Source organism: Taudactylus pleione, unplaced genomic scaffold (assembly GCF_031769625.1).
Source record: "Taudactylus pleione unplaced genomic scaffold, aTauple2 ptg000134l, whole genome shotgun sequence".
Lineage (NCBI taxonomy): Eukaryota > Metazoa > Chordata > Amphibia > Anura > Myobatrachidae > Taudactylus > Taudactylus pleione.
Window position 1 is genome coordinate 6351256 of NW_028284536.1, and position 9813 is coordinate 6361068.

A 9813-nucleotide genomic window follows, 5' to 3' on the forward strand; every position below is an offset into this window, starting at 1 on the left:
TATAGTAGAAAATCCATTATCATCTTAACTCATTTAATTTGTATTTTGACAGAAGTGCTGTAGCAAAAAATCCACATAATGTCTTTACTTTACCCTATTACTTCTATGGTTATTGAGAAAAACAAACTACATTGACTCCAGAAGAGCAAATCAGGTGTTCTAACAAGTAATTTATCAAAATCATCTTTCCAGCTTACACTTTGGTGATGCAAAAAGACAATGATTTTGAAAGAAAAATCTTCAAACTTCAAAAAGTTTTTCTTAATTCCATACCTTTGTACTGATAAGATAACACCTGGTTATAACATAACCCAGACTTTCACTTAAAAATGCTGCTAGGTTGCATTCTGCTGATTAGATATCACCAGGAATAACATTAACCTTCAGGTATTTTCTAATTGTTGAATAAATTGGCTTAAATCAAATTAAACTCACTTTAGAGATAATTGTTTCAGAGAAAGTCTTGAACCCTACCATAAAATAGGTAGTTAGACATGTTGACTTCTCTACCTAAAATTCCCCAAAATTAGACTAATAGAAGATTCTCGTCCCTGGGTGGGATTGAACCACCAACCTTCCGGTTAACAGCCGAACACGCTAACCAATTGCGCCACAGAGACCCTATGTGAGACATAAACTAACAACAGCTAAGAAACATTGATCTGGAAAGTTTCCTTGCCAAAGTTTATAAAGTCTCTAATCTGGACAGTTATTTTAGGATTTTTCGCTAATTAAAAGGAACACATTGCCATGTTCTTGTGATGAATCAACCCTTCTTGAGTTCTAAGCACTTCCATGAGCAGCAGAGTGGCGCAGCGGAAGCGTGCTGGGCCAATAACCCAGAGGTCATTGGATCGAAACCATCCTCTGCTATGTGCTATTTTCATTTATCAAATCTAAAATTGGGATTGCTATTTTGACTTTTTTAGTCTTTGCTTATAGTAGAAAATCCATTATCATCTTAACTCATTTTAATCGTATTTTGACAGAAGAGCTGTAGCAAAAAATCCACATAATATCTTTACTTTACCCTATTACTTCTATGGTTATTGAGAAAAACAAACTACATTGACTCCAGAAGAGCAAATCAGGTGTTCTATCAAGTAATTTATCAAAATCATCTTTCCAGCTTACACTTTGGTGATGCAATAAGACAATGATTTTGTAAGAAAAATCTTCACACTTCAAAAAGTTTTTCTTAATTCCTTACCTTTGTACTGATAAGATAACACCTGGTTATAACATAACACAGGCTTCCACTTAAAAATGCTGCTAGGTTGCATTCTGCTGATTAGATATAACCAGGAACAACATTTACCTTCAGGTATTTTCTAAATGTTGAATAAATTGGCTTAAATCAAATTAAACTCACTTTAGAGATAATTGTTTCAGAGAAAGTCTTGAACCCTAACATAAAATAGGTAGTTTGACATGTTGACTTCTCTACCTAAAATTCCCCAAAATTTGACTAATAGAATATTCTCGTCCCTGGGTGGGATTGAACCACCAACAATCCAGTTAACAGCAGAACGCGCTAACCAATTGCGCCACAGAGACCCTATATGAGACATAAACAAACAACAGCTAAGAAACATTGATCTGGAAAGTTTCCTTGCCAAAGTTTATAAAGTCTCTAATCTGGACAGTTATTTTAGGATTTTTCGTTAATTAAAAGGAACACATTGCCATGTTCTTGTGATGAATCAACCCTTCTTGAGTTCTAAGCACTTCCATAAGCAGCAGAGTGGCGCAGCGGAAGCGTGCTGGGCCCATAACCCAGAGGTCGATGGATCGAAACCATCCTCTGCTATGTGTTGTTTTCATTTATCAAATCTAAAATTGGGATTGCTATTTTGACTTTTTTGGTCTTTGCTTATAGTAGAAAATCCATTATCATCTTAACTCATTTAAATCGTATTTTGACAGAAGTGCTGTAGCAAAAAATCCACATAATGTCTCTACTTTACCCTATTACTTCTATGGTTATTGAGAAAAACAAACTACATTGACTCCAGAAGAGCAAATCAGGTGTTCTAACAAGTAATTTATCAAAATCATCTTTCCAGCTTACACTTTGGTGATGCAAAAAGACAATGATTTTGTAAGAAAAATCTTCAAACTTCAAAAAGTTTTTCTTAATTCCTTACCTTTGTACTGATAAGATAACACCTGGTTATAACATAACACAGGCTTTCACTTAAAAATGCTGCTAGGTTGCATTCTGCTGATTAGATATCACCAGGAACAACATTAACCTTCAGGTATTTTCTAATTGTTGAATAAATTGGCTTAAATCAAATTAAACTCACTTTAGAGATAATTGTTTCAGAGAAAGTCTTGAACCCTACCATAAAATAGGTAGTTTGACATGTTGACTTCTCTACCTAAAAATCCCCAAAATTTGACTAATAGAAGATTTTCGTCCCTGGGTGGGATTGAACCACCAATATTCCAATTAACAGCCGAATGTGCTAACCAATTGTGCCACAGAGACCCTATATGAGACATAAACAAACAACAGCTAAGAAACATTGATCTGGAAAGTTTCCTTACCAAAGTTTATAAAGTCTCTAATCTGGACAGTTATTTTAGGATTTTTCATTAATTAAAAGGAACACATGGCCATGTTCTTGTGATGAATCAACCCTTCTTGAGTTCTAAGCACTTCCATGAGCAGCAGAGTGGCGCAGCGGAAGCGTGCTGGGCCCATAACCCAGAGGTCGTTGGATCGAAACCATCCTCTGCTATGTGCTATTTTCATTTATCAAATCTGAAATTGGGATTGCTATTTTGACTTTTTTGGTCTTTGCTTATAGTAGAAAATCCATTATCATCTTAACTCATTTTAATCGTATTTTGACAGAAGTGCTGTAGCAAAAAATCCACATAATGTCTTTACTTTACCCTATTACTTCTATGGTTATTGAGAAAAACAAACTACATTGACTCCAGAAGAGCAAATCAGGTGTTCTAACAAGTAATTTATCAAAATCATCTTTCCAGCTTACACTTTGGTGATTCAATAAGACAATGATTTTGTAAGAAAAATCTTCACACTTCAACAAGTTTTTCGTAATTCCTTACCTTTGTACTGATAAGATAACACCTGGTTTTAACATAACACAGGCTTCCACTTAAAAATGCTGCTAGGTTGCATTCTGCTGATTAGATATAACCAGGAACAACATTTACCTTCAGGTATTTTCTAAATGTTGAATAAATTGGCTTAAATCAAATTAAACTCACTTTACAGATAATTGTTTCAGAGAAAGTCTTGAACCCTAACATAAAATAGGTAGTTTGACATGTTGACTTCTCTACCTAAAATTCCCCAAAATTTGACTAATAGAATATTCTCGTCCCTGGGTGGGATTGAACCACCAACATTCCAGTTAACAGCAGAACGCGCTAACAAATTGCGCCACAGAGACCCTATATGAGACATAAACAAACAACAGCTAAGAAACATTGATCTGGAAAGTTTCCTTGCCAAAGTTTATAAAGTCTCTAATCTGGACAGTTATTTTAGGATTTTTCGTTAATTAAAAGGAACACATTGCCATGTTCTTGTGATGAATCAACCCTTCTTGAGTTCTAAGCACTTCCATAAGCAGCAGAGTGGCGCAGCGGAAGCGTGCTGGGCCCATAACCCAGAGGTCGATGGATCGAAACCATCCTCTGCTATGTGTTATTTTCATTTATCAAATCTAAAATTGGGATTGCTATTTTGACTTTTTTGGTCTTTGCTTATAGTAGAAAATCCATTATCATCTTAACTCATTTTAATCATATTTTGACAGAAGTGCTGTAGCAAAAAATCCACATAATGTCTTTAATTTACCCTATTACTTCTATGGTTATTGAGTAAAACAAATTACATTGACTCCAGAAGAGCAAATCAGGTGATCTAACAAGTAATTTATCAAAATCATCTTTCCAGCTTACACTTTGGTGATGCAATAAGACAATGATTTTGTAAGAAAAATCTTCACACTTCAAAAAGTTTTTCTTAATTCCTTACCTTTGTACTGATAAGATAACACCTGGTTTTAACATAACACAGGCTTCCACTTAAAAATGCTGCTAGGTTGCATTCTGCTGATTAGATATCACCAGGAACAACATTAACCTTCAGGTATTTTCTAAATGTTGAATAAATTGGCTTAAATCAAATTAAACTCACTTTAGAGATAATTGTTTCAGAGTAAGTCTTGAACCCTACCATAAAATAGGTAGTTTGACATGTTGACTTCTCTACCTAAAAATCCCCAAAATTTGACTAATGGAAGATTTTCATCCCTGGGTGGGATTGAACCACCAATATTCCAATTAACAGCCGAACGTGCTAACCAATTGTGCCACAGAGACCCTATATGAGACATAAACAAACAACAGCTAAGAAACATTGATCTGGAAAGTTTCCTTACCAAAGTTTATAAAGTCTCTAATCTGGACAGTTATTTTAGGATTTTTCATTAATTAAAAGGAACACATTGCCATGTTCTTGTGATGAATCAACCCTTTTTGAGTTCTAAGCACTTCCATGAGCAGCAGAGTGGCGCAGCGGAAGCGTGCTGGGCCCATAACCCAGAGGTCGTTGGATCGAAACCATCCTCTGCTATGTGCTATTTTCATTTGTCAAATCTAAAATTGGGATTGCTATTTTGACTTTTTTGGTCTTTGCTTATAGTAGAAAATCCATTATCATCTTAACTCATTTAAATCGTATTTTGACAGAAGTGCTGTAGCAAAAAATCCACATAATGTCTTTACTTTACCCTATTACTTCTATGGTTATTGAGAAAAACAAACTACATTGACTCCAGAAGAGCAAATCAGGTGTTCTAACAAGTAATTTATCAAAATCATCTTTCCAGCTTACACTTTGGTGATGCAAAAAGACAATGATTTTGTAAGAAAAATCTTCAAACTTCAAAAAGTTTTTCTTAATTCCTTACCTTTGTACTGATAAGATAACACCTGGTTATAACATAACACAGGCTTTCACTTAAAAATGCTGCTAGGTTGCATTCTGCTGATTAGATATCACCAGGAACAACATTAACCTTCAGGTATTTTCTAATTGTTGAATAAATTGGCTTAAATCAAATTAAACTCACTTTAGAGATAATTGTTTCAGAGAAAGTCTTGAACCCTACCATAAAATATGTAGTTTGACATGTTGACTTCTCTACCTAAAAATCCCCAAAATTTGACTAATAGAAGATTCTCGTCCCTGGGTGGGATTGAACCACCAACCTCCCGGTTAACATCTGAACGCGCAAACCAATTGCGCCACAGAGACCCTATGTGAGACATAAACTAACAACAGCTAAGAAACATTGATCTGGATAGTTTCCTTGTCAAAGTATATAAAGTCTCTAATCTGGACAGTTATTTTAGGATTTTTCGATAATTAAAAGGAACACATTGCCATGTTCTTGTGATGAATCAACCCTTCTTGAGTTCTAAGCACTTCCATGAGCATCAGAGTGGCGCAACGGAAGCGTGCTGGGCCCATAACCCAGAGGTCATTGGAATGAAACCATCCTCTGCTATGTGCTATTTTCATTTATCAAATCTGAAATTGGGATTGCTATTTTGACTTTTTTGGTCTTTGCTTATAGTAGAAAATCCATTATCATCTTAACTCATTTTAATCATATTTTGACAGAAGTGCTGTAGCAAAAAATCCACATAATGTCTTTACTTTACCCTATTACTTCTATGGTTATTGAGAAAAACAAACTACATTGACTCCAGAAGAGCAAATTAGGTGTTCTAACAAGTAATTTATCAAAATCATCTTTCCAGCTTACACTTTGGTGATTCAATAAGACAATGATTTTGTAAGAAAAATCTTCACACTTCAACAAGTTTTTCGTAATTCCTTACCTTTGTACTGATAAGATAACACCTGGTTTTAACATAACACAGGCTTCCACTTAAATATGCTGCTAGGTTGCATTCTGCTGATTAGATATCACCAGGAACAACATTAACCTTCAGGTATTTTCTAAATGTTGAATAAATTGGCTTAAATCATGTTAAACTCACTTTAGAGATAATTGTTTCAGAGAAAGTCTTGAACCCTACCATAAAATAGGTAGTTAGACATGTTGACATCTCTACCTAAAATTCCCCAAAATTTGACTAATAGAATATTCTCGTCCCTGGGTGGGATTGAACCAGCAAACTTCCGGTTAACAGCCGAACGCACTAACCAATTGCGCCACAGAGACCCTATGTTAGACATAAACTAACAGCTAAGAAACATTGATCTGGAAAGTTTCCTTGTCAAAGTTTATAAAGTCTCTAATCTGGACAGTTATTTTAGGATTTTTCGCTAATTAAAAGGAACACATTGCCATGTTCTTGTGATGAATCAACCCTTCTTGAGTTCTAAGCACTTCTATGAGCAGCAGAGTGGCGCAGCGGAAGCGTGCTGGGCCCATAACCCAGAGGTCGTTGGATTGAAACCATCCTCTGCTATGTGCTATTTTCATTTATCAAATCTGAAATTGGGATTGCTATTTTGACTTTTTTGGTCTTTGCTTATAGTAGAAAATCCATTATCATCTTAACTCATTTTAATCGTATTTTGACAGAAGTGCTGTAGCAAAAAATCCACATAATGTCTTTACTTTACCCTATTACTTCTATGGTTATTGAGAAAAATAAACTACATTGACTCCAGAAGAGCAAATCAGGTGTTCTAACAAGTAATTTATCAAAATCATCTTTCCAGCTTACACTTTGGTGATTCAATAAAACAATGATTTTGTAAGAAAAATCTTCACACTTCAACAAGTTTTTCGTAATTCCTTACCTTTGTACTGATAAGATAACACCTGGTTTTAACATAACACAGGCTTCCACTTAAAAATGCTGCTAGGTTGCATTCTGCTGATTAGATATAACCAGGAACAACATTTACCTTCAGGTATTTTCTAAATGTTGAATAAATTGGCTTAAATCAAATTAAACTCACTTTAGAGATAATTGTTTCAGAGAAAGTCTTGAACCCTAACATAAAATAGGTAGTTTGACATGTTGACTTCTCTACCTAAAATTCCCCAAAATTTGACTAATAGAATATTCTCGTCCCTGGGTGGGATTGAACCACCAACATTCCAGTTAACAGCAGAACGCGCTAACAAATTGCGCCACAGAGACCCTATATGAGACATAAACAAACAACAGCTAAGAAACATTGATCTGGAAAGTTTCCTTGCCAAAGTTTATAAAGTCTCTAATCTGGACAGTTATTTTAGGATTTTTCGTTAATTAAAAGGAACACATTGCCATGTTCTTGTGATGAATCAACCCTTCTTGAGTTCTAAGCACTTCCATAAGCAGCAGAGTGGCGCAGCGGAAGCGTGCTGGGCCCATAACCCAGAGGTCGATGGATCGAAACCATCCTCTGCTATGTGTTATTTTCATTTATCAAATCTAAAATTGGGATTGCTATTTTGACTTTTTTGGTCTTTGCTTATAGTAGAAAATCCATTATCATCTTAACTCATTTTAATCGTATTTTGACAGAAGTGCTGTAGCAAAAAATCCACATAATGTCTTTAATTTACCCTATTACTTCTATGGTTATTGAGTAAAACAAACTACATTGACTCCAGAAGAGCAAATCAGGTGATCTAACTAGTAATTTATCAAAATCATCTTTCCAGCTTACACTTTGGTGATGCAATAAGACAATGATTTTGTAAGAAAAATCTTCACACTTCAAAAAGTTTTTCTTAATTCCTTACCTTTGTACTGATAAGATAACACCTGGTTTTAACATAACACAGGCTTCCACTTAAAAATGCTGCTAGGTTGCATTCTGCTGATTAGATATCACCAGGAACAACATTAACCTTCAGGTATTTTCTAAATGTTGAATAAATTGGCTTAAATCAAATTAAACTCACTTTAGAGATAATTGTTTCAGAGTAAGTCTTGAACCCTACCATAAAATAGGTAGTTTGACATGTTGACTTCTCTACCTAAAAATCCCCAAAATTTGACTAATGGAAGATTTTCATCCCTGGGTGGGATTGAACCACCAATATTCCAATTAACAGCCGAACGTGCTAACCAATTGCGCCACAGAGACCCTATATGAGACATAAACAAACAACAGCTAAGAAACATTGATCTGGAAAGTTTCCTTACCAAAGTTTATAAAGTCTCTAATCTGGACAGTTATTTTAGGATTTTTCATTAATTAAAAGGAACACATTGCCATGTTCTTGTGATGAATCAACCCTTCTTGAGTTCTAAGCCCTTCCATGAGCAGCAGAGTGGCGCAGCGGAAGCATGCTGGGCCCATAACCCTGAGGTCGATGGATCGAAACCATCCTCTGCTATGTGCTATTTTCATTTATCAAATCTGAAATTGGGATTGCTATTTTGACTTTTTTGGTCTTTGCTTATAGTAGAAAATCCATTATCATCTTAACTCATTTTAATCATATTTTGACAGAAGTGCTGTAGCAAAAAATCCACATAATGTCTTTACTTTACCCTATTACTTCTATGGTTATTGAGAAAAACAAACTACATTGACTCCAGAAGAGCAAATCAGGTGTTCTAACAAGTAATTTATCAAAATCATCTTTCCAGCTTACACTTTGGTGATTCAATAAGACAATGATTTTGTAAGAAAAATCTTCACACTTCAACAAGTTTTTCGTAATTCCTTACCTTTGTACTGATAAGATAACACCTGGTTTTAACATAACACAGGCTTCCACTTAAATATGCTGCTAGGTTGCATTCTGCTGATTAGATATCACCAGGAACAACATTAACCTTCAGGTATTTTCTAAATGTTGAATAAATTGGCTTAAATCATGTTAAACTCACTTTAGAGATAACTGTTTCAGAGAAAGTCTTGAACCCTACCATAAAATAGGTAGTTAGACATGTTGACATCTCTACCTAAAATTCCCCAAAATTTGACTAATAGAAGATTCTCGTCCCTGGGTGGGATTGAACCAGCAAACTTCCGGTTAACAGCCGAACGCACTAACCAATTGCGCCACAGAGACCCTATGTGAGACATAAACTAACAACAGCTAAGAAACATTGATCTGGAAAGTTTCCTTGCCAAAGTTTATAAAGTCTCTAATCTGGACAGTTATTTTAGGATTTTTCATTAATTAAAAGGAACACATTGCCATGTTCTTGTGATGAATCAACCCTTTTTGAGTTCTAAGCACTTCCATGAGCAGCAGAGTGGCGCAGCGGAAGCGTGCTGGGCCCATAACCCAGAGGTCGTTGGATTGAAACCATCCTCTGCTATGTGCTATTTTCATTTATCAAATCTAAAATTGGGATTGCTATTTTGACTTTTTTGGTCTTTGCTTATAGTAGAAAATCCATTATCATCTTAACTCATTTAATTCGTATTTTGACAGAAGTGCTGTAGCAAAAAATCCACATAATGTCTTTACTTTACCCTATTACTTCTATGGTTATTGAGAAAAACAAACTACATTGACTCCAGAAGAGCAAATCAGGTGTTCTATCAAGTAATTTATCAAAATCATCTTTCCAGCTTACACTTTGGTGATGCAATAAGACAATGATTTTGTAAGAAAAATCTTCACACTTCAAAAAGTTTTTCTTAATTCCTTACCTTTGTACTGATAAGATAACACCTGGTTATAACATAACACAGGCTTCCACTTAAAAATGCTGCTAGGTTGCATTCTGCTGATTAGATATAACCAGGAACAACATTTACCTTCAGGTATTTTCTAAATGTTGAATAAATTGGCTTAAATCAAATTAAACTCACTTTAGAGATAA

At 35.0% G+C, this 9813-nt stretch overlaps 1 non-coding gene across 1 annotated transcript; it reads right to left on the reverse strand.

Annotated features, from left to right (window-relative positions):
* Positions 1-546: 546 nt before the first annotated feature.
* On the reverse strand, positions 547-620 carry TRNAN-GUU (transfer RNA asparagine (anticodon GUU)). The gene has a single exon. It is a non-coding gene; the product is annotated as a tRNA-Asn (tRNA).
* Positions 621-9813: the final 9193 nt, after the last annotated feature.